General features: G+C 38.6%; 1 long non-coding RNA gene across 1 annotated transcript in view; it reads right to left on the bottom strand.

Annotated features, from left to right (window-relative positions):
- Positions 1-13,550, bottom strand: part of LOC121901996 — a 65,237-nt gene extending 51,687 nt beyond the window's left edge. Inside the window, exons 1-2 of the long non-coding RNA XR_006097431.1 lie at positions 13,224-13,550; positions 11,590-11,705 (exon numbers count right to left, since the gene is read on the bottom strand). This is a non-coding gene — a long non-coding RNA (uncharacterized LOC121901996). The remainder of the gene's footprint in view (positions 1-11,589; positions 11,706-13,223) is intronic.
- Between the last annotated feature and the right edge of the window lie 13,464 nt (positions 13,551-27,014).

Below are 27,014 nucleotides of genomic sequence, written 5' to 3'. Positions count from 1 at the left end.
GGGCACAAGAAGCACTCGTGCGAACAGTTTCGTTCTTAAAATGCATGTATGAATGATTTGAGAACATTTGCTACATTCATCAATTTTTTCTTACTTAGAATTTTCTGTCAGGTATGAACTAAGTTTACGAGTGGTCCAGACCTGTCGTATGACTCATGAATAGATCATCTCTGCCTTTCTTCACTGGGGAGAAACACTTGTTTGACTTACAATTATAATGTCCTAATCTGAATTCATTTGGAGTTTAAATATGATACAAAAATTAACAAAAAAATCATTTATAAGTAAAACAAACTCAATGCAAAATTTATATTCTGTTTACCACATTTTCATCATCATGGCTGCCAATTCATTTAAAGATTTTTTTTATATTTTATGATTTTTATGTCCATATTTTGGCACAGCAACTTCTTCATTTCAGTAATTGTTGGAAACTTCTCTCACTCAGCTGCCTCTGTGTCTCTGCAGCTCTCTGTCCAGTATCATCTTCTGTTGCAGCTGACAGTGTAACATCACCTGTAGACTATAATATTCTCCTCTAATATCTCTGTGACTGTCACATGACCGCCTCCCTTCACAAAGCGCTTTGATTTAGAAAGATGTTTTTTAGCGTCTAACTTCACATCAAATCATTCCCTCTTTACTTCTGTCAAAGTGCAGAGCTGCTCTGATGACATGTTAGCTGGATTCATATTTCTAATTGTTTCGTCACTCCTAAATTTCCTGTGTTTGTCTTCTGATTTCTGAAAGCAGGACTTGAAGCTGCCCAGTATTTTTACTCTTCAGGAACTTTTTTGTGAATGAAACTTGCTCACAAACGGAGTGGAACATGGAGCCTTACATGGCAATTTTAGGAGCCTGATTATGCTAATGATCACATTTCACAAATGTGCACCTCATTCATCAGGCTGAAACAAGTAATTTACAACAAGTTCAGGCAGTTAAGAGAGTTTGTTGAATTTCTTATTTTCCTCTAATTGCTTTGTGCAAGAACAAATGTCATAAATTGACTTTTTAATCCAGTTTTAAGCCACACTTTCCCAATACACTTTTTAGATCTTGGTAGTTTTTAACTATATGTTTTAACCAGATGAAGGATTTTAGTCAGACATCTGGGTCTTAAGTTATCAGAGAAACAAGCTGAGCAAACGTTAGCGGCAGCTTGGCTCGCATCCCCTCCAGACATCCTGTGTACACCGAGCAGCGCCAGAGCTTTTTAACATGTAACTGCTTTATTCAGTGTTTTTACCGGTTTTAATCACTATGTCTGTTTATTTTGGAGAGGTGGAGACCTCTGTGGATAATTTGACTCCCGGCAAAACCCTCCTGAAAGATGAACACTGAAGGAATCCTAACCGGGTGAAGCCGACTGTAATGATGGTGACGGTGGTTGTTTAACAATGAAGACAACAACTCCCATGATGCCATGCTATTTCACAACATCATAAAACTCCATCATTTGTTATTGTTTTTATTGAGAGACTCCTAGCTGCAGAAATTACATATTGTGCGTTTAATTCTTGGTTTCCTGAAGGAATAACTGTTTCCTTGCTCTTTTTCAAGTATTTTTTGGGCATTTAGCAGAGATGACAGGAAATGAGGGAGAGGGAGCTGCAACAAAGATCCCTGGCATTCCTCCAATGGCAGAAGTTGTGGTTAATGGCCCCTCAACCACTGGGGTGGCCCAGTGACTTGTCTTTAAAGGTTTTCGTCTTCCATAGGAAATGAATGGACTTTGGTAGGGAAGGGAGAAATTATTGAGAGACAAATTAATGTATCGTTGGTTTTGGTTTCTTCGTGGGTTTTGTTGGCATTAAGAAATATATTTAATGTTGCACTCCTTTCAGCTTTCGCACACTTACTTATGCTTTTTTAATTTAGCTTAGATTTACATTTGTGCATCCAATATGTCATAAATTATAAATATACATAGTAATCAATATCTCCTCAAAATTTCCTGTCCTCCTGTCCTCTGCTTGTGTTCATTTTGCATTCAGATGTTGTGGAATCCATTGATTAAATGGTTAATTAAAATCAAACAATCTAGGCTTGCCTAAAGCATCAAATGCATGAGGACTGACCACAGCCTGGAGCACTTAGCTGCAGATCACACTGATTAGTACTTTTAGTTTAAAACATCTCCAAATTCTCAAGAGTTTAGAGAAAAAAATATCTTCAGAAAATCCATATCCTCGTTATGCAGAGAATGTCAAAAATCTGTGTTTACTACATGTTGATTATTGCACTCAGTTCTACTGCTGATTATTTCACCAGAATTAGTAACCTAATCATTTTGCTTCACGCTTCTGAAGTGATCATCATGTGTCACGTTCCTTGGCATCTGTAGACTCGCTTTGGCACATTGTTCATTTTTACAGTCATACCAATGAAGCATCTTTCAACAGGATTCAACTGAAATGAATTAAAAGCGATTGAAAAGAGAGAAACTGATATGTAATGAAAGCTGTCCAAGTTCAAGGACCTAACACAGAGGCCTACGAAATTCATTTCAGTACAGATTAAAAAATCAGTCTGACATCTTCCACCCATTATAGACAGCAGTATAAGAGTGAGCTAAACCAGACAATGCCAACATCTTCACAGAGACACATATTGTACATACTGTACAGATATATGAGCGCTATTTACTCAACCTACTCCATTGTACCATCAAGGCTGCATGGTTAAGTTAATGTGAACTGCTGCTAAATATAACCTGATACTTAACTGATGTTAAAAATGCATGCATGCGTGGAAAGCAGTTGAACAAAAGAGAACTGCTTTGCTATGGATCAGAATGTAAGAAACTATTGTGAAACTGCTCTCACACACACTTCCTGAAAGAAGGAAAGATCCAACAGGCCTACCTAACAAGCACAGTCACAATGCCATGGAGCTGGAGCTGCACTGGTCCAGCAGACCAGGCTGTCCTTGGACTGGGATAAGAAACCTAGATAGCCTAAATATTACATTCAGACAAACATGCAGTATTTAGTTTTTCTCTCACTTTGTGGTGGCAAAACCTCAGAGAAGCTCCATAGTAAATATGGTCAGTGGTGCTACTTTATTCTTTAGGGCCTATAAAAAGGCTGCTAACCCTTAGCACAGCTGGGACAAAGATAGGCCATGATATCCAGTCAACTCCGAAGTCAAGAATAAAGTCCAAAACTTTGTGTTCTGTGTTATTTAACAATTCACTATGCACCTTTCAGTTTTTTATTGCCTTTTTGTTATCTGACAGCTGAAAGTGCAGAGAGTGGAAACATGATTAGAGAAAGGGGTATGAGTGTGTTTGTATTGTGTGTTGTTCCTTACTCCTGTGAAGCAGTAGTTGCAAGTCTTTTTTTATTATTTTGTTAAGTGTAGTCATAAGATTCACAACTCAAGTCTGACGCCAAGTCCAAGCCACATGACTGGAGTCCACATTCCTGATCCTCAGTAACTACCAAATGACATTCATGTTTTAATTAACAGCCATTCATCAGGCTAGAGGCTGCAACTAACAATGATCCTCATTACTGATTTATGTGCTTATTATTTTATTTATTATCAAAAAAAACAACAAAATATTGAGTTTACAAGGATATAAAACTGACAAAAGCAGAACAATACTGACATTTGAGAGGCTGGTACCAGCATATGTTGGGCATTTTTGCCTTAAAAGTGACTCAAATGATAAATCAGTCATCAAAATATTATAGTGCAGAGAGTCATTCTTTTCCCATTGTATCCAGAGGTCACTAACCAAATTGTCTGACCCTTTTGGCCTGCCAATCCATAGAGAGAGTCCCTACCAGACCAGCTGAACCTGCAGTAAGTGTTTCATCATTGAGATTACAAAACAAAACACAGTGAAAGACATGATGAGGCAGGAGGATTGGAAATTGGCAGCTGGGGCAGGTTTCCACTGCCAGGTAAAGTCACTGTGCGAGACTGGTCCATGAAACTGAGTAAAGGCCAACAACCAGACCAATCACACAAACACACACACACACACACACACATTTTCAGCCATGCAGAAACTCACACATACTGCCTAAATCACAACAGTGATACTCTACTAGAAAAGCTAAGGTGAATGAAACAACATCTAAATTGATTTTGAATTGCGGTTTTGATTTGAAAGCTTCAAGTAGTTTCCTTGATTGAAACAGAGAAGTCTTTCCACTGATGGGAGACTTGATAGGAAAACACTTATAATTTTCGGGAGAGTAAAATGAGCAGCATCCTGGCCGCAGAGGGCACAGAGGGACACATAAGAGATGATGAGGCCGGATAGATATGATGTTGCAAGTCCATGTAATGATTTATACATGAGCAGAAGCACTCAAATCCAGTGTGGCTTGTATTGAGGGCACATAAGGGGAGGTCAAGCTGGGTGTAATTTCTTAGTTTGCATGAATATTCTACCAATGGCATTTTGTAAAAGTTGAGAGTTTTATGACTGGAGTTTGGTGGGCCAGATAACAGGGCAGTGCAATCATCTTTCTTTTAAGACAAAATAAACAGTCAGAGCTCAACCTCTGCCTTATTATTATTATACTTTTATTTATGAAAAACCCTGACAGAGACAGTCACTGACTGGAACAAACTTTTGAGGTGATGGGATCAAGATATTCTAATATTTGTTTTATATTTGAAAGCTACATAGAAGGTAACTGGAGAGGAGAAATTTGAGGCGATAAGGTTTATTTTGTGTAGATACACTAGAGGCTACTGTTTCTCAATTCAAGTATTGTTCCATGAGATTACAGCCATCCATTGATGTAGCAGTAGAGAGGATATTCATGGTCCCTAAAGGATGATTCTACTGACTGTGAGGACCCCAAGAGCTCTCCTCTCAGCCCTAAAGTCAAATTTTGGTCAAATGTTTGGCCTGAAGGGATGGCTCCAGGGATGACATTGTCAGTCAGCTGGTCCATCATTTTGGTCCAGACAAAAACATCTCAGCAACTGTTGTATGGATTGCCGTGATACATATGACCCCAGAGGATGAATCCTACTGACTTTGGTGATCCCAACTATTCATATTAACCAGCAGGTCAAACAAATAGGAAAATATAATACACATAATACATATAATACACCTGCAAAACTAATGATGTTCCCATCATCCACAGCTGTACTTTGCGTTTTGTACTAATTAGCTCATAACAGCATATAAGCATTGTCACAGTGAGCATGTTAGCATGCGGATATTAGCATTTAGCTCAAAGCACCAGCTGTGCTTTAAGTTATACTATGCAGGATTTGTCGTTGGTGTCTGTAAACACAGCATTCAAAGTTGGCCCCTCCTCCCGGGCTCAACGAGCGAGAGAGAGACAGAGAGAGAGAGAGAGAGAGAGAGAGAGAGAGCAGCGGTGGTCGAGCGAGCTAGAGAGTGAATGAAGAGAGCGAGTGGCACAGGCGAGAATAAAGCCATGAATCAGATAAATAAAACATTATTTTCTCATTGTTTCATTGTTACGTTCTAAAGCACAAATAAACACACCCACACCTTCACATACGTCCACATAACCCTGCAGGAAGGCCATATAGCCGGCTTTTGTGTGAATGCAAATCTCGATCCTCTCCTCTGTGCCCTCTCTGCTCTGCGTGTGTGTAGCTCAGCCTCAAGCAAACACACAGATCTGCAGCTCTTTATACATCCATGACACAGAGACAGAGAGCAGAGCAGAGCAGAGGAGAGATGTAACCTGGTTGCTACGCTACGAGTCCTGACCTCACACTGTTATTGGCTGGAGGCTACACACCCACTGCCCAAAGGGTGACACTCAGAAGCTTCCTGAACGCTTAAATAATAAGAAAATACAGGCAGAGGGCAGAGTCTCTGCAGATACATACATCGCCATACATTTCTAGCGGGTGACAAGTGATGATTAAGAGGGATTACTTTTGTACGAGTCTGTACATTGTTTTTCCTGCATAGTATACCTTTAAGTACAACCTCACACTACCACTAGCATGGCTCTGCTAGCAAGCAAATGTTAGCATCACACACTAACACACTAAATGAAGACGGTGAACATGTCATACCTGTTGATATCAGCATGTTAGCGTTGTCATAGTGAACAGGTTAGCATGCTGACGGCAGCATTTAGCTAAATGCACTGAACTGAAGTATCTAAATCTGCAAACTACTATGAAAACTACTGATGAAATTCATTCTTTCTGGAGGATGAACCCTTTCCATTTTAAACTATGAGCCTTCCACCTAGAGACATCCTCTGGCCAAAATGTCAACTTTAGGTCGAGATCTCTCATAATTTGGATTGCCCTGAAATTTGCTCAGCGTAATTTCAGCACCTAAGACCTTTTCTCTGGAACCACTCTCAGAACAAAGTTTACCTTTTCAGCCTCTCTAATGGCAAGGGTCTAAGAATAGCGTGACTTTAAACTTTGAGTCATGTTCCTGGATGCTTTCTGGTCTCCAAATAAAAAGACTCAAATTCCACATCTAAAGAGAAGCTTTGAATGTTGTTCAGTTGATAGATATTTTATCATACCTTCTGATTCCATCCCGTCTCCAGACCTTACATGACATTTTTGTGTACGCATACTGCATAAAAATACAGTACATGTGTCTTATTATGTGCCCATTAATGAAGTTTCATTTGGTTTGTGTTTTGTATTTCTAAATAGTAAACTAATGATAATTGCTAATTTAAACCCCCCACACAGAATCAAAAAGAGAGAGAGAATGAGTGAAGAGAGAAAAAAAAAGAGTGATTACAGCTCACCACGCTATCAGCATGTTTGGGCAAAGAAATGCAGATTGCCCTACTTGTGTTCAGCAGACATCCACACCAGAGACAATTGGAAATAATTTAACTATGGAACTGCATTTAGCCCGGGGCGAGAGAAGAAAGGGGAGAAGTCCAATAAACAACACCTACCTTGGTTTATTAGCAGAATAATAGAGCTCAGTTTCAACCGGGAGATAAGGGCTAGAAGACATATGTTGCCACAGGGTGTGTGTGTGTGTGTGTGTGTGGGTGTCTGGGCTGTGCATAAGAGTGTTTGTGTGCAGCTAATTAGGATCTGTCATTCAGCAGGCTAGTCACCTGACTTTAACTTTAAATATAGTTCTATTCCAAGTCTTCACCCCTGTGTCATGCACGCACACACACTCACACACACACACATAGAGGTTGTTAATGCTTTGCTGCGAGGTGCATTTCTTGACATTACTTGCCTCAAGCTTGAGATGTTCTATAACCACTTAATGATGAATCCTAATCTAACCTTAGTTTCAACACAACCTGATCATCTAAATCCATCTAGCTACTGGGCTCTGCTTTATGCACCTGCCAAACCAGTTTACAGTTTGGAGAAAGCATGATAGACATTCATCAAATATACATCTTGTTAACATATCATTATCTAACAATGATGTGTTAGGCAACGGTGTGCTTTCAATTTTGTGGCCACAGTTTAGTGAAGGTCCTTTTGCTCAAAGGCCAGGCCAGGCCAGTTCTTCTACACCAAACTGGCCTGGCCTGCAGAGCCCTGACCTCAACCCCATCCAACACTGTAGGAATTTATTTCACAAGAATACCTACAACCTAAAACCAAGAAATTAATTGTGAGCTGAAATATGATAAGTGGACACATTTTTCAAACAGCATATTATAACATTTGAACCTCATTTGTATCTCACTTTGGAGAAATGTGTCCTCCAAATTTATTAACGTAAATGTAAACTTGCAATAATTGATTTTTTGGCCATTTGGGGGCACTGGAAACAAGTTGTGAACAGTTACAAATCATCACCGTTTAAGTTAATAACTTGTTAGCAAACAGTTGCTCTTTCATTCATTTGGACATTATCATTCATTTGGAGTCGTGTTTCTGTCCAACTGGTGAATGTAAGTCCAATATTCACTCTCTTTTAGCTCTGTTTTTGCTCTCTATCAACTCCTGAGGGAAATATCTGACTCTTTTAGTTGCTAAATGCTCCACTATGTTCACCAGCTAGTCTGGGTGGTATACAGAGCTTTCTCTCTAAAAAAAAGCTGCCTTCTGTGGCCGAAAATGACGCCACGAGAGTGCTGAGAGTGAACCAAAAAAGTAAAGTTGCAGCCAAGCGATGAGCTGAAACTCACTATAAAGCTTTGTAAAGCCGAGGTGAGCTGCAGAGTCACTGATAATTCTCTGTAGGTTCATCACTGTGAGCCACGCCGCTGCCATTACACACTGTCATTTCACACAAATATCGTCATTAATAATTTATCATTTTAAGATTGAATTTGGGGAAATAATTCAGTAGCACATTTATTTAACTTTTTAGTTTAAGTTAATCATAACTTTTTAAAGCTAAATCTCAAATCTCAAGGCCTAAGACTTCAGGATTTGAGCTTTTCAACCCTGCCAGAATCACTGATGTGTACATCATCATAAATACATGTCGTGACCAAGCACTGTTCTAACCTTCATCCTTTCCAAAAACACCATATATGTCAAGCTTCATTTGGGGGGAAATATGTCTAAAATAATTCACATGACATCTACACACCCATTTGCATTTGATGTAGCCATAAAAATGTAGCAACTGCAGTTTGAAAATTCCTCTCAACATAATCATCACATCACTTTAATAAAGCGTCAGAACAAGCAGACACTGAGTATCAACATGATGTGTGATTTACTAATGCTGTGTGAAAATTACGGTACAAATAATAATCACTGACAGGCTGACAGCAAACATCAGCTTCCAGATGTTTTGCCATATGTGTGTATATCTCATCAGTAGTATAGTACAAGAAAATGTGTTCGTAAAAATAGCCGTTCTATTCTACTGAAACATGACCTCTTTTAAGAGAATCTTTCTACTGAAGGAGATAAAGGCTGATATGCTCAGATGGGAGATTCTCCCCTTATCAGTTGAAACTGTATAAATGAATGTTTTGCCCACACTGCTTTTTCTATCTCAGTGTTTGCTGGTAGGAGTCCCTATGGTGGCATTCAACACTCTTTACAAATTGATATCAAGATTCGTATGGCAAAACAAAAAACCTAGAGTTAGACTCAAGACTTTGTTAATACCAAAGCAAAAAGGGGGGCTTAATTTGCCCAACATTAACTACTGCTATTGGACACAGCTGAGCACCCTGATAGCATGGATAACAAATGATATGGAAACGGTTGGGTGAGTATAGAGTCATGCCCCAGTATTTCCCTGGAAGGCTTACCTTTCAAGTCAAGCAAATTAGAAGAAAATAAAACTAGATAATGAATGGATTAAATTCACAATGGAAAACTTGGTTGGTTATTAGAAAACAACCAAACATTTTTAATTCTATATCCAGAGCATTAAATGTAACAGCTTCAGAAAATAGGCAGATGAAGGCCAACTATTGAGGATCAGCTTTTGTGTGGTGAAACTTTGAAATCATATGAACATCTTTGGAAAGAATTTGCTCTGTCAGGGCTGGATTTTTTTTTTTAGATTTCTTCAAGTGCAACACTACTTACGGACTCATAGAGATTGGGAGCAAATATGTAGACTACCATCTAATTAAGAATAGATTTTCATGTTGACAATGTAGGGAGTGATTAAAAAAAGAACATGATAGCCCACTTCTACAGATGGCTTCAAGATAACGTAACAGGAAACACCATGGAAACGAGACAGAAAAAAGACATGCCTTGATGGTCACAAGTAAACAAGCAGTCCTACCTGGATGGAGTTTGAATGGAAAACTAGAATGAGAGTATTTAAGACAAATCAGACATATTTACTTGAGGTGTTGCTGCTGATTGCAAAGATGATGATTACAGTGTTAGGGAGAAATATAAAGCAAGTGCACAGTATATTTGATGAAAGCCAAACCCCAACTAAGGATGTTTTCAACATTAAGAAGACACCTGTAATACTACAGCTACCAAGACTGATTAAGGACACAACTTACAGTCTTATAACTGTCTATTTTGTCTAATCTTAGTGGAGGGGAGGAGCTGGTGCAGTCTATGTGTAATTGGAGCCATGTATATAGATGTGACTGTGATTGTATATACATGCATGTATAGTAATTGTACAGTGACAAACTAAATGAGATTTCTTCTGACCCTCTCTTCTTTAAGTGCCAGAGTTTCCCAATGGGCGTATGAAGAGGTGTAGGGTTAAACATGTGGGTGATAGAATGAGGTTAATTGGGTGTCTATGTCTGTGATGCTTCTATGAACAGAGCCCGAATAAGATAGGTCAATGTGATCTATGTATGATGTTTGTATGGGTTAGGGTTAAAAGTAGAAAATAAAGCTTTACAAACTGTTAAAATGTTACAGCTGTAAAAATTCAGACAGATTTCCTGAGAGTGTGATCAATAATTGTAGATAGTAGTAGCGTCCATATTCCTTGGTCAGTATTAAATAATATATAAATACTATTTATGTTGTTTCTGAGAAATTCTGTTTTTTTTTTCTGTCAGTTTGTAATGGAGTCTCAGTAGTTGTCATTATGGTGATGACGATCAGGGGCACAAATTTAGAGCTGCAGTAAATTTGGAACACTTCTTAGCTGCAAATAGGAACAAATAAATCCCTCACTATTGTTGCAGAACTGATCCAAAATTGACCCAGAATCCAGAAATAAAATTATTTAACTGTAGAGGGTTTTCTCAACCTATCATCTCCACCATTAGTGGATACATACAACTGAATTTTAAACTCTCTGATTGGATGTTTCTATCTGCAGTGCTCCTTTAGATTTGGACCTTTTATTGTTCCAGAACCAGATTTTTTCTAACAAGATATTTACTGTGAGGGAAACTATTGTATGAATATGTATAAATGCTTGTGTGAACTTGTGAAAGATTAAAACTGTCATAGAAACCATGTTTGTGTGTCTGAACAGTATGTTCCTGTGTAAAAGATAAACAAAGAACATCTGTTTATACTGAAGCATATCCTGCCATGTCTGTATGAGTATAACCATGCATAGAGTCATCACAACAACTCCTAGAGGTTGATGTGAAAGAGATGAAGGAGTATTCACCCCACTGGTAGGTGCTCACTCCTCTGCAGCAGCTTGTATGTCTGTATCGAGTGTGAGTATAGCGTGCTCTGAGCGTTAAAGAAAGTGTGACAATACTTTATTTAGTTGTTGTTTGTTTCTTCATTGAAGTGAAAGAGGTGAATTGTCACGACACTGCTCAACTTTTGTATTAATTATGCCCATCCAAACTTTGAAAATCCTTAAACTGACAGTCACCCAAAATGTTCTATGCAGAAAATGAGTGTGACATACTTCCAAAGTCCTGGACAACTTAAATAATTCACTACTGTATTAAAGTGAATCATCATTATTAGTGGTAGTAGTATTTGCTGGTCGTGAACTGTTCCATACCATAGTCTTTTTAGAAATTACAGTATCAAAAGGTACCAACAAGGAGCCTGGAAATACAACAGAGACATGAGAAACATCAGCACATCCAGATGTTTGCCCTTCAGCCTCAAAACCAGTTGTGAATCAGGAGGGAGCAACAGGACCTACATCTGTTTCTTCATCTCTCATTTCTGTTGATATCACATCATGTTTAGTCTGTTAGGAGCAACAAGACATTAGAAAAATTGAAGTCATGGTCTTACTGTAGAAGATAGCTGACTTCTTTGAGCCTCTGCATATATTAGTTTCCTTTCTCCACGTCTCCCTCTTCCTCCCTACCATTCTCCTGACATCCCATAATTTCCCTGTGGGCTAGTGGCTGAGCATGGGAGTGGATAGGAGGGAGAGGACGTGAGAGACAGAGGAAAAGAGAGACAAGATGGGAGAAAGATGGAAAAAAAGTGAGATTTAGTAGGAAACATTGCTGATGTCATGCTGAGCATGCTCATTACACAGGTTTAGAGCTTTTTGCCAGCCTTCTCTCTCTCTCCCTTTCATCCTGCTTGTTTTAGCTTGCTCTTTTCACTTCTGTTATATCTTCCATACACAGCATGTTGAGTGATGGTTCCAAAATGTTGTCAAAATCTATACAAGATACAGCAGATAGACACTGAATCTGACATTGACTGTTAAGGCTGAACAATATGCTGGAAATTTGAAGAAATATTTTACAATACCAATATTAAAACATGGCAACTGTAAGCAAAATCACATAAAATAATTAAATTAATGCTCAGTGCAATGAACTGTGTTTCACTATTATTTGTTACATTATCAAACGTTGTAATACATGTAAAAGAAAAACCTCAACTGATACTGTGACAGACAATTGCTTAGAACCAGATTTAGACAAAGGGATTATCATATATATTAAGCTTTTTAGATGTTACAATTTCACAGAGTGTTAACATTTTTGTACTGTTGATCACATACATCTGCAAGTAGAATCATATATAAAGGTACACTATAAAGCTGCACAGAGCAGATGGAGCCAGGCAGGAAGTCAGACATAGGAACAGCATAGAGCATCCAGTCAATTTTCAGAATAAAGCAGCCTGTGCCAGTGAGTGACAGAAGTTCATCTGCTCTGCACCCATTCAAAAATATTGATGATGGTGTTAGCTGTCAAATCTCAGATATACATATTTGTCAGTTGTGTCTAAACAGAGATCAAGAGAGACGAGCACACACACACACACACACACAAGCAGACAGCGAGCGAGCGAGCGAGCGAGCGAGAGAGGTGGGATGGGGTGGCTATAGGCTAGCCTAAGACAATCAAATGTCAAATTGATGAGGTTATTACTTTGCCTGCAGCTTTGTTTCCAAATGCTGAGCACAGCCTGTAAATTTGTAACAAGAATAAGTTATGCTTTTGTGTGCCTAATGTCTTTGTCATTTTTTTTTATTGAATTAAATGCTAAAATCTTTTTTTAGTTTGCTGTTAGCATAGTGGCGCTAGCATTAGCGCGTTAGCCTGCTAGTGTTAGCATGTTAGCCCGTTAGCTAGCTAGCGCTAGCTTGGCCTGTCCATTTGCACTGATTACAGGTGGACTGATTTGGTTATTAAGACTGTGTAATTTAAGTGAATATTTATTTTATTGAGTAAAGATAAGCTCTGCATGTGAGTAGAAAAGAGCAGAGGGACAGAATCGCTTGTTAACGGCACAGATACATGTGCTTCTGGTGTGAACAGGTGGGCTCCTACTCACACCAGAACTGATGCACACACACAGGCAGCATTTCCTTCAGGGCTGTATTATACTGGATTGGATAGAATTATACAGGCGTTGTGTCCACATGCCATGTTTAAATCAGCCAAGTAGGAAGGAATTACCTCAAATTACCCCAATTTGCATCAGCGTTCAGTGCCCATTCAGTGTGAGCTTTCTGTATCAAGGCAGAGAGTAAGTGCGTGGTGGAGGGGCATATAGCACATCTGACATGCAGATATGTGTTTAACCATAACCATGATCTTTCCCTGACCTTATTCATCGCAGGTGCCATGCACAGATATTGTAGACAGCAAGAATTTAAAAGAGGCTGGCATTGTCCAATATCAATGTTCTTGTCAGGTGAAAGGGGTCGATTTGAATTTCATATCCACAGAGCAAAGTAACAAGGACTGCTCCTCTATTATGTAGGTACCACTGGAACTCCACAGAATTCATTCATTTGTGTGATTTAAACTGAACTTTGCCCATCATAGAACTCAATTTCCCAGAGTTGTCAGGTTTTTACACCTAGACCTGAACTCCACCCTATGGACCCTCCCTTTATCATCACTGGTCAATGTGACTCATGATGTCAAAACCAGAGCTCCACCTCTGCTTTATTTCCTCCTCACTGCTGCTGCAGGAGCAGCCCTGCTGCTCAGCTCTCTGCTCTCTCGTGTCTTTCTCACAGCAGACACACACAGAACTCTTCTCTCTACAGCAGAAGATGCGAGAGCCTGCCTGTGCCAGCGGCTACTACATAAGTCTGCTGGCGGATTTTACAAGCACAGGAACCATGAAGCAGAGTTAACTCACCGTTAACTCTGTAAGTACTGAACAAAGGAGCGACCTGGGCCCTCCGGCCTGCACGGTTGGATCACTGACAGCCCAGCAAAGCCTGCACCATTCAGCCTCAGAGCCACAGCTCGTCTCAGCCTGACTCACCCACAGATCACCAGCTCAACAAAGCAGCACCTCACTCACTCAAAAGACGAGTAACAACTGGGCCTAGCCTAAACTAAATCTTACTACCCAATGTAATTATTAATTATTTCTGATAGCCAAATTTAATCTCAATGCCCTACATTAAAATGGTGCATGATCCCAACAATTATAATATATAGAATATACGTATAATGTGAGAGTAAGCCAGATCATGAATGACAGTCAGGGATGGAAATGGTGGCTCGTGAAGTTGCTCAACCTACCAGCCATAGTGGCTGACATGCTGTGATGTTCAGATATATCAGATATATGAGACTGATAGGAGCTGGTAACTGATCTTGGCTGATCAGCTGGAAACCAGCCATCCTCGATTGGTGGCTGTTCAGTTGGTACATCTCTGCAGACGACAGACACACAGACAGACTTTTACCACTTTGACTGTGTACACAAGATGGTCCTGAAATCAAACGTTTGCTCTGCAGATTCTATTATATTAGCTGAAACTTCAGCTGTCTTGACTGTAATCTCACGTTCATTCTGAAACAGTTTTTCAGCCTGGTGAGTTGATCAGTGCAGAGTTATTTCACAGTTTAGTTTTTCATTACCATAAAGTAAAGAGGTGCATCTGTATTTGTATGAATTTATGCATAGAGAATAAAGGAAACTTTTTAATTAGCTTACAAAATATTTCTAAACATGTATTCCACCAGCAGCGATCACAACACTAACCTTGAACTGAATAGTACTAGTACTGAACCTGAGATTCTAGGAAATGAAAAGCATTTCTTCAAACTAATGAATGATGAATGAACGGGTGACACAAAACCATCGCTGAATGAAACTACTGAAATTAATAACATTATTCTGAGAAAATGTTACATTCTTCTAAGAAAGATCAATTTTCAAGTTCAGTTTCACTGCACTTTGACATAATTGTTGCGTTGTTAATCAAGAAGCCTTTTTAATCAGTAAAGCATATAATCTCCATAGAGGGTCAGCGCAGTAAAAAATGAATGTTGTGTCACGTCATGTCATGCACAGCAGCTTAAATGTAATTACAATCAATGGAGGAATGTGGATTATTTTCACTGTTCTACACTGCTGGATACTCTTCACTTCAGGATTAGTCAGGCTTCTTTCTGCTCTGAACACAACCGTCATGTTCTTGTGAGAGAAAATTGAATAACAGGTTATCATTTGATGTGTCTATTCTAAACTTAGTTCTTTGCCGTGTAAAATGAGACAGTTGAGTGTTTAACAGTTAGTTTATTCTGTTGTATTTTTGTCTGAGCCGGCGGTAAGACAACCCATAGTTATGCAGATTTCTATGTGTTAATCTGATAAGCCTTTAGAGGATAGTGTTGTTTGTTCTTAATTTAATATGGTAGCAATGTTATTGTGTGATGCTACTCGGTGCATGCTTGTGTGCTGTCATATATGGTTGTGAAGACAGATTGTTCCTTGGTTAGTTGAACTCTAGACTTTTGTTTCTATCTGAGGGTTGTTTAATAGCCTTGCAGGTTAGTGAACAGATGTTTCAAATTCTGCACAGTAGTTTTAGATTCGACATCATTTCATAACCTGACGATGCTCTCTTTGTGTGTTAATTGAGTGATCAAGCAATTTTCCACATTTTACGGTTACACTATGAGTGAGATCTGAACATTTCTTTTGTGTTTTGTTTGTTGTGAATTGACTGTGAGCAGAGTGTTTTTATATGCTGTAAAACATGTTTGGAGGGGATCTTTAAAGACCTGGAATATGTGAAGACAAATCAGAACTCATCCATGCAGTCTAGGTAAATGGTTTTACTTTTCTTTTTTAGTTCCACATTAGTTTTAACTTCCAAAACCAGGTGCTGTGAAGTCTGAGTCAGTATGGCTTCAACAATATGGAGTCAAAACCAAAATGAGTTCTTTACAAAACCAGATGCTAAATAGGCAAAAAAACCAGTGCAGCATGTAATTTTTCAGGGATCAAAGATGATGATGAAAAGGCTATAACTAATCTTACTGATCAGTAATTAGAAGTTAGTTTCTTCTATACAAATACAATCCATGCACACAAGCTAGAGAATTCTTTTTTAAGGTGGGCAAAAAGCCAACATTCAATCGCAGTCAAGACTCAGACTAAAGCCAAGTCAAACCCAGAAGTCACAGAAAAGTGGTCTTAAGGCCATAGTCAAGACTAAGAATGGTACTCAGGTACAGCCCTGACTATGTAATAAAATTCTCACTAACACCGCTTGCCTCAGGATGATAAATCCACCACAGGAGCTCTCTCTCTCTCATATTGAGTGAATTCTTCAGACACAGGCAGAAGGAATGGGAAAGCCCTGGCTGAGCTCAGTGTCGCAGCCTGTGGCTAATAAGAAGCACAGATGTGGCAACTGGGTGCAACAGTGACCGTGTCTTTGACTGTCCCTGAGCTGATGCACACTAATCCTGCTTCAGATGCAGTGGGCTGGAATGTGTAATGGTGGTGTCCTTGTGCATGTAATTGAGTGAGACACCTGCAGCCTGCACTGCCTGCTAACTAGGTGCCTCTTGTGACAGTTAGCCAAACAGCCATAATGTTCAGGTGTACGTCCCATCATGATGTTGCTCTGTCAAACTCCAAGATGTGAACACAATCATGGTCAATCACAGAAACCACCCAGACCAAATCTGTGTGTGTTTTTTCTTACACTAGTTATGTCATGTTTCTGCAAGGGTGACACCTACTGTTTGTTTTTTATGGTTTCCAGAAACTTATGTATTATGTACTCAACTTAGACAAGTGAGTGAGTGTGTCATCCAAATGTGTTTTGAAAAGCTATGTGACTTTGTGTACACTCATCCAGTAAATTCTATTAGATCCTTCAGAATCTCCTCTATACAAGATTGTACCAGACTATTTCATTGAACTGCATTTGGACAGTCAGCTTTCTCTGTGAAAGCCACAACTCAGTGGAATGTCCTACCTGATGATATAAAGAGCTGCAGTTCAATCAGTGCATTCAGAACCAGGTTGAAGAATCTGCTGAAGGCTGCTCAGCTCTGTGGCCAATCAGTCTGGATTTGATCTCATGGTCTTCTCAAATAATCTTGCTCTTGGTTTGAAATGCTTGCATTGTTGATTTCTGGTTGACATTGTGGGTGTATGTGATGTGCTGTTATGTGTGGCTTTGTATTTTGTGGAGTGTGTCCTATGTGTTTTTTGCTTTGTACTGTTTGTTATTGTGCTGTTATATGTTTTAATTGTAAGGAACTGCAGATGAAAATTAGCTTTAAAGCTAACTCTGGTGCAGTGCATCAAATGTTAACATTTATGTTTAAAACTGCACATTGTCCCAATAAATACAATAAAATCAATATAACATATCACATGGTCATACTGATTTCTTTTATTCAGATAAACAAGACTATAAGTCTATACCCCAGCATGCTGATAATGCTCATTACACACCAGAAACTCAAACAGGAGGATGGACGGAGAATGGGAAACTGACTGCTTTTCTTACATTCATACTGCTAATAGTGCTAAAATGTACACATTATCCTGAATATTGGGCCACATGAAAAGCCTTTTTGTTGCCTGAAGCCAAAGGTTTCTTTACAAGTTCAGGACAGGTTCAGCCTCACATTGCGAGAGTTGGCTTAGCTCATTATGTTTTAATCATAAACTGCACTTTGTCTCTCTTAAATGTACTACATCAGGACTAGGTGTAGCAGAATGCAAACTTTAGCATGTAATGACAGCATTTTGTCACGCTAGCTGTTATGCTTATTGTAGCTTATTCACTCTTAGCATCTAAGTGCTACTGATTTATTTTCACGCCTGCCAACAACCTCATGTACATCACAACATTATGTAACTGAGAAAACTGCTGGTTGTTATTAACTCTAAGCACAGAATAGCACATTAGCATGCTAAATTTGCATGTTAACATACACTCAGTTACAGTTACAATAAAACTTTTAGCTTTTACAGTTAGCATAGTGTAACCATACCACATTAGCAGTATCCTAACATGAACTGAGTAAGTAAAAGTGAGAATTCTGACCTGTGTGCTAATTGAAGTGCTAACTGAAAACTCAATGTGTCACTAAAGCCATAAGCCTATAACTTTTGGGAATATGAATGTCTGTTGTCAGTTTCACTCTGGACTGAAGTGTAGACAGTGTGGCAACACAATCGAACAACTATCACTGCTGTTGCTGCTGGTTCTGCTTTTCTCATTCTATCCTCGTCTACCAATCCAGTCTCCTCTCAGTTACTATGCTTGGTAATGGCATCTCCTTCCTTGTACATCTTGTATCTCCTATATCTCTGTGAAATGTACCTGTTGGGTTCTGTACTGTTTAGCCCTGGGGTTTATTGAGCTCCCCGCTGAATTTGGCACTGCAGCCCGGATTCACCAGGGAGCACCTCAGGAGCACAGCCTATTCCACCAAATACAAAGTGTATTATACGCTCTGACCTAAGTGTCTCTGACAGAACACAGTATGAGCAACAGCCCAGATTATGTTGGAATTAGGTTCTCACCTCCACTGAAACACTGCAGACACAGGAGGACAAAGCTGTATTTATTATTTATTGCATTATTACTGCATGGTGAAAGACAGACTCAGAAAAGAGGTTGTTCAGATTAACAATAACTTGTTTCATCTGTTTTAATGTATGGGAATATCAATATCTGAGATATAGAGAGCAACAGGGCGTCCTTGAAAGTCACCTGTAACGGGTGGAAGGTTAACAGATGTAAAACAGTAGATGCAATCAATTACAACATGCAGATCTACCTGCTGTAAAACAGAGTATGCCACAGGAATCCAATTGTTTCAGAGTTCATTAACGCTGTAAATCCTTTGGGTGCGCTGCAGTGAATTCTAAATGCACTGACTGTTAATTAATCTCGATTATAAGTGTTGTAGCAGTGAGTATGCTGCATTGCGCGTCAGGTTGTAAAATTGATGTATAATAGATTGATACATTATTAATCATGTCCAATATCAAGTGTCAAGTGCCACTGAGAAATAGTTGATACCCCATTTAATAGGCTTTTGTTGCATACTCAAAGTTGAAGAGAGTCTGGATTTGATACTTGACATGACTGCTTTGTTAAGTGTCAGCATGAAGAGGTTGTTGGCACCTTCTGTTGGAGCACAGCGGTGTCTCATTTCCAAGGTGGAAAAGCCTTGCTCCTCCACTTGAGATGAATCTTTTTCAATGGATCCTAAAACATGTTTTTTTAAAATTCTGCTTGTAAGAGCACATCTAATTTTTACTTTTACAAAAACACTTCAAATGTACCTTGTATCCAAAGCCAGATTTTGTGGCTTGGTGGAGTATTTCTCCTGTTTGAATGAATTCCTTGTTTACAGGATAAGCCCCGAAATGATTCATGTCTTTTCCAGGAGGGCCCCTACAAGCAAGGACGCTTGTTTTTAACTATGAAAAAAATCTAATGTTAATAATCCATAATAGGTTATCAATTTAATATGTAGCAGTAATTTATTCCAATCAGAAGTCTTAAAAACCCTGTTTCATGTGGGTTTGTATTCAGTTTTGTGTTAAGATACTAAAAGATTCACAAAGGTTTTTGCATCATTTGCGAAAATGATTCTCACAAGGTGCGTCTCCTCATGCATATGTATTCACGGGAGGATAACACACATATGAGGAGACATGTTAACAGAGGTTGATTAGTATTAGTAGTATTCTGCTGGATTTACCAACATCACTCTTTTTGCAACAGTCAGTTTTGCAGGAAAAATGATCTGCCTCGTAACGCAGATGGGATTTACATGAATCACAAGGAAGGTTGTAGTGGGCAAAATACATAGCAATGTAATAGTATAAGTATAATACAGGCTTATACAGTATCTGAAAACCAATTATTAGAAAGAAAAGTTGAGATTTTAATTAAAGAAATTAATGTCTGATTACTGTAATGCAAATGAATAGTGGACGGAGAGTTTTGGCTTGTGTTCATCAAACTCGAATATGAACTTGACCATCTGTTAAATTCCTCTAGACTGCAACTAAACTTTTCATTCTTTTGTCAAGACATTTAAGCGTACACTTAAATGTATTTACGTCTGTATTATAATCCACATCAGCTCCATCTCCTTATTATAGCCCTCCTCTCCTTCTCGTTTCCTGTGAATGTGTTCATTGCTTCCTAACGTATTAATTATTAGATATATGCTAAACACTATAATATGACAATTTTACGAGAAATATTTTGTTTAACAGTTCATCTCATGTGGAGTTGAACTTCAGTAAATGTTTTGTTATCAAGATTACTACATTATTATTTATTTTCTGAGCTCAGTGACCTGGAGGTCAGTACCGGGTTCAGTCAGCTGATGTAATGAGCTGCTGTCTGTAAATCAGGCACTGATTTACTCAGCGCCTGATTTACAGACTTTCATTTTCTTAGAAAATCTAGCCCTTCAATCAAAAAGAAAGACTTTCTGTCTAGAGTAGCCAATTAGCATAAATACAGTCATACAAGGTGAGATTTATCATCCAAGAGGCAAGGAATCTACAGGAGAATATAAAGCAGAAGGTAATGTAGCCACACAATAAATGTTACGTTTGTGCATAAACAGCATGCTACTCAATTCTTCTAGTGCTGCTCCTCTCTTTATCTACACATAAAACAGATGACCAGTCAGCTTGATACAGCATACTATGTAGCTATTGAACATGTCCATCCACCACCCTGACCTCCACGTGCTTACGTTCTGTCAAACTACTACTTCCTGCATTTGAAACTGAACGTTGGAATTGGACGTATATCATGAGGTTCAAAATTGTTCAACATGGATGTGATTCCTGGGGATACTGGACTGTGTAAAGCAGACACATAAATCCATCTTGACCAATGCATGCATGATTAATTCCACCATTTTCAAAGTCAGCTACAGCTACAGGGTCAGTACTTATGCAGCTTTCTGATAACAGGTACCAGTTATTGACTTATGTTATCATACAGCATCTGTATCACCTTCTGCAGATGTTCAGCTGGTGAGGTGATAGCAGGTAGCGGAATACACATACAGTCTTTAATATTACTCCTAGTATGTAAGTACATTATCATTTTGAGATCTGATGTCACAAATTGGGATTTGTGACATCAGACATTATGTAACATTGACATGAAAATTGAATTTGAATTAATATTAGAATTGATTTAACTAACTGTATTTTCTATTCTTGCCTTTTTATCCTCATCTTTTTGTATTATGTGCCAATCTTGTGAACAATTCTCAAGTTTGAAATTACAATTTAAAGGGGCATTCCAGCTATTGTCCTTGTCAAAATCAGTTTACTAGTCATGGGGATTATTATTACTAGGCCTGTGAAAAGAGTTGTATAGTTGTATTTAGATGACAATAATATCTTCATATCTCTGAAGGAGCTTTGTCAAATCTGAAAACAGAACCCTGATGATGTCATTAGGGTTATCTCAGCTTGGGTTACACATGTGTTAAGGAAACCATGCTTTATAAGTTGCGGTTTTGGTGTTCCAAAGACATAATTGGGTCTAATGAAAAGACGCCAATGAGTTGCATTATGGGAAGTGTGGGATATAGTGTTTTCTCAGCTTAACCCATACTAGGGACTAAAAATCACGGGATCTCAACTTTTGCTGAAACTAATTTCTTTTCCAATATGTCCCTCACAAGTCCTCCAGTTTTATACAAGTGCAATACTGAACTACTGGAATTCCTCTTAACAGTATCATTTTTGTATACGGTGCTAAAACAAGTCACAGAGGAGATAAACAGTTTCTCTACATTCTGCACTGATAGTATAACATTTATTTCCATTAGCTTAAGAAGAATAAATGGTAGACCTTGAATTCAAAGACAAGTTTTTACTTGCAGTTCACTTGGTTGATGTGACCAGTAAAATAAAAACAGTATGGTTTGGTCAGTTAGATCTGACCTTTTGTTTTCTGCTATCTAATGAGGGATGAGCTATAGATGCAATTATGCTTTAGTTGGATGTTTCCCCTCAACAAAACTCACAATTTAGCTTGCACTTAAAAAGCAAGTACACTGTTAGGAAAGACGAAAAAACAACATCTGGTCCTCCAGAGGGAAAGATGCAGATGTAGTGCTTCATTACTTCCCTTTTTCCTTCAGTGACCAACTGTTTGTTGTACTTTCTTTTTGCCTTTAGGGTAACTTTACTCTCCTCAGCTCCTGCTGGTGAGGTCGGGTCAGGTGAGGTCAGGCCAAGTGAGGCTGCTTCATGCTTTTCATTTTATTTATCAACCAGAGTGGAAATGATGAAATATGCAGAGAATGAACATTGCAGGGATGCAGAGAGGAGCACCAAACATTGTTATTGCAGTTCATTTGAAAATGACAGGGTATTTGGTTTAGATTATAGATATCCAACTTCAATAAACATCACTTTACCTGCTGTAATAGGTTGAATACAAGGTCCCCTAGAGAGATCTATGATTCTCTCCCCATCACTTTCAAAGGTTTGTTCACTATGTACAGACATCAGTATGAACTCTTTTAAGTTGTTTCTCAGGTTAATAGAAAGCCTGTGAATTGCTAAACCCTTTCCCCGAACAATGGCTGTTAACCATAGCTAGACATGGCAAGCCTGTCAAACTTTGGGTTTTTTCACATGCCATAATAGTGTGCATGGGGCTGTAGTATGACAGATATTCAGCATTTAAAGAGTTTGTAGGATCATGTCTTAGCCTTTCCAAAGACAAGAACACAAGAGCGAAAAAAAAGGGAATGGATTAAATGGTGTGTCTGTCTACTCTAATGTAAGCTGAAATCTTCAGCTAACTTGCTCACTAGCTATGGTAGTGACCAAGCATTATTTCCAGTGTCATAAATTGTTCCATTTTTGTTTGTTTTTTTGAGGGGGGGTTAGCATCTCAGTCCTGCTCTTCATTAGATTTGGGGATTTGGATGATGGATGGCCCCTAGATAGCATTACATTAGCCAAACTCATTGGTTGGCCCTCATTGTTAAAGCCTTTTCTCATGTAACATTAAAAGTGATCCCGCCCCTTCTTCTTACAAAGCTCGGTGTACAGAACTTACTGCAAGACGTTCAACAAATTCAACAGTAAACATGTCAAAAGTCTGTGTGCGCACACACTACCACACAAGTGATTTTGCCTCATAGGTCGTGAATACAGGCTTGCATAAACTTGTAAAATGGAGTTTGCAGGCAGACACCAAAATGTTAAGCCTGCAAGTATGTATATGTAAGCTGCCAGCACAGAATTTACAGTTACAAACATAAATGTACAGGTTTACAAAACTAAAGTAACAGATACAAAACCCTGTTTTCAAGCACACCTTTTTGAATGATATAATATTCCACAGAGGGGGTGGGGCTTAGTGCACAGTAAATTAAAGAGAGTGCTCAGATGCTGGTGGTCGGCTGACTATCAATCAGCAGTGTGGGCGTGCTGATTGGCAGAGATGAAGACTGTGGAAGAACACTGTGACCCAGACGGCGTTTGGCATGTTTCCAGCGGTCACAAGGTGAGGAAATTCTCAAGTAGAACTTAAAGAACAGACAGAGAGACAAGAGTGTATGAAAGAGAAACGACAGAAGAATGAGGAGAGTGGGTGGAGGTGGGGGACAGCCAGACACAAAGCATAAATGACAGGTGGCTTGGCCTTGTAAATGTACTGATCTAGACTGTAATACCAGTCAATAGTGAGCCTGAGTTGTTCCAGCTACATTTCACTTTCATTTCATATGAATGGTACATTGATGAGCACAGTATCTGGCTTCTATCTAAATATTGCTTTTGGCCATAATCCTGGCAGTCATCTTCTTTTGTATTTCAGGCTTTTGACAGTAAAAAATGCAAAGACGGCAACGCATTAATCCAAAGGAAGATGCTAAACAAAGTGAGACTTGACATCAAATATATCAATGCCTTCAAAGGCAAGTTCAATCTTCTGATTGTTTAATCATTGTCAAACTTTGAATATGTCACCTTTCCCCTTGTCACATTTGTTATTTGTGTACTGTAGGAACTAGGTCATGACTTCTTCACCCCTGCTCTATTCGAAAGAGGAGACTTTCTTTGGGAATATAGAGGTGAATTAATGAGCGAGGAAGAATGTGAGAGGAGACAGAGCATTTACTTCGACTGCCTCAAGGTGTTCATGTTTGAGTTCCATTTTAATGGAAAACTGTGGTGGTGAGTATCATATGTTGATGCTTAGTCTTACTAGAATTAAATGACATGTTGCTTTTAGTGTGCTAAACATACGGATACTTTTGATAGAAGGCCCTTAAGTCAGGCTAATTTATACTCAAATCAATACAATGATTTGAAATGAATTATTTCTTGTGTTTTTGTGGTATTGATGCAGCAAAGTAGGATGGGTCACTTGGAAGACATGTAAATGATGACCATATAAACCCTAATGGCAAGATGAAGTACTTCACTGTGCAAAGGAGGCCCATTTGTGTTTGTTTGCAATACAAGACTTAAATCCAGTAGAGGAGATCATCTTAATGTAATATGATTATATATTAACATAAAATAATAATGGTTTCAGACTGGCCATGGAGATGCAATGTGGTCACAACTTTACTTGATTGTTCTCATAAAGACAATATTCTAACTATAGAAAATTTCACACACATAAATATTGTATATTGTCCATCTAACTTTGGTGTGACAGTTATTCACTTTGTTAATTGATATAGTGGAGAAAGATTTACACTGACACATGTCAAAGATACTGATTAGATTATTTGTACTTGAGCTCATTGGTCTGATGTTTGTTGCTGAACTCGTATTAGAAAGCTGCAGGAAAGTCTTGGGAGGGGCAACATGGACAACCCAACCGGTCAAAGCCGATGGCCGCCCACCTAGAGCCTGGTTCTGCTCGAGGTTTCTTCCCATTAAAGGGGAGTTTTTCCTTGCTGCTGTCGCCATGTGCTTGCTCATAAGGGAATGTTGGGTCTCTATAAAATAAATAGTACAGTCTAGACCTGCTCTATTTGAAAACTGCCCTCAGATAACTCTGTTATTTGGTGTTATATATATAGAATTGACTTGACTTGAGGGACCATCCACATTACAGCCCTCTGGCAGTACTCAAAAGATATCTTAAAGTCCATGGTGGAAATAGATGCCTGCAGGTGCATCAACTGGTCTGTTCAAAAGTTTTGACAAGGTAAGTGAAATGTGTTGATTAATGATTTATATTAAAGATGTGAAGCTATCTATAAATAATAAGTGTCAGCATATTAAACATTTAACTTCTAAAATGTAATCTTGTATGTTAAATATTTTGATGTTCCTGATGTGAATAATTACACCATATCGACAACTGGCGGTTCTTTAGTCACAGCTGATGGATGAGGACTCACTGGTAATAAGTGGAATGCAAGATAACATCTTTAAAAAAAAAAATTGTAGCAAATCTAAGAACTGAAGGCACAAAGTCACTCAACAAAAAAAGCTTGTTACCATCTCAGCAAGTTGGTAGGAAATAGATTACCAATGAAGACATCAAATGCGGAATTTATCTGTGAAGATTATTTTGGAAGATTGTAGTTTTCATAGTCATCAGACTGTAATCATTCGGTCTGTCAAGTAACTAAAAAACATGTTTAGAGTGGATTTATTTCCTTCAAAGCACCCAGAGAAACACAGCCATGATACCTTTTGCATAATGTTACAGAGGGAACATCCTGTCAAGATATTTATGATAATATCTAACTTTTCTATTTCTTAAACTTAATTTTACCTTTTTGATGAGTTATTTAATTGCATTTTACAGGTAAACACCATATTTTATGGGATATTGAAAGTTTTATGCTTTGTTTGCTTCCCCTCTCATTTATATGGGTAGCTGGCTCTGGTTAACAACATATTTCTTTTAAATACAAACAACAATGACACCTTCGCAAGTGTTTCCAGCCTTTAATTATTCTTGCTCAAGTATTTTACACTCATAGGACTTACAAATATAGATGTTTCAATCATGTTTTAGCCTTTTGGATACTGTAGGAATAAAACCCACCCAGGCTTTTAAAAAAAAAAGTCTTTGATTTTTTTGGCCATATCACTCAGCCCCACTTTAGTAGAAAGTGGTTAGAAAATTCATTTGCACACTTTATTGGATTGCATTTTTGAACCTTTTTCTTGGTTTGGGAAAAGCCAGAGGGAGAGGCTTAGCTTCACAAACAAGAATCATCACATTTGACTATGAGTAATAAAAATGACTGTCACATTCGTGGTAAGCCACAAACCAAAATTTCTCGCCACTGGAGAACACATAAGACTTACATTGAAATAGTACATGCATTTCTCTCCAAAGACTGTAAGATATTACTTTCAAAGAAAATGAAGAATAAGGGAAATTTTAGAGAAAACATTACAGTTTTACAAAGTGGAACAGGACCATTTAAAGTGAAGGGAACACCGAAGGCCAAAGCAGTGGCAGGAAAGTTTATTAACTGTATGTACTATCAAGGGATGTACATTCATAAAGAGCTTTGATGCTCCTGTACCTCAGGAAATGAAGATGTGGATAAAGAACCTGGGAGAACCAAGGTACTGGGTTTAGCTGTAGCTTTAGAGTCTGCATTCTGTCAGCACATCTCAAGTGGAGTGTGGAAGCTCCTAAGTGTGATGAAACAGGTTGAGATTGCCTCAGCTGTGTGAAATGATCTCTCTAATATTCAGTTTGTCAGTCACTCTACAACGAACATGGACGAGCCAGCGCAGAGCAAAGCACCCTGAGCACCTCAGATCATGCAAGGGGAAACATGTTGCCACACTCTCACAAGTCCTTCATTTAAAACACAACAAATTTGGTCAAGTTGCAGATTTCCTGGGTCATAACATCTGCACTCACAACACAACTGGCCAAGATTTCCGAGCTTCTGATATCAGTGTAAAAGGTACATATCTCCACCATGCAGGAGATATCACTGGATGAGATTGATATTGAAGGT

This window comes from Thunnus maccoyii, chromosome 8 (assembly GCF_910596095.1).
Source record: "Thunnus maccoyii chromosome 8, fThuMac1.1, whole genome shotgun sequence".
Lineage (NCBI taxonomy): Eukaryota > Metazoa > Chordata > Actinopteri > Scombriformes > Scombridae > Thunnus > Thunnus maccoyii.
The sequence above is the reverse complement of the archived record's forward strand: the minus strand, read 5'-3'. Positions and strand labels throughout refer to the sequence as shown.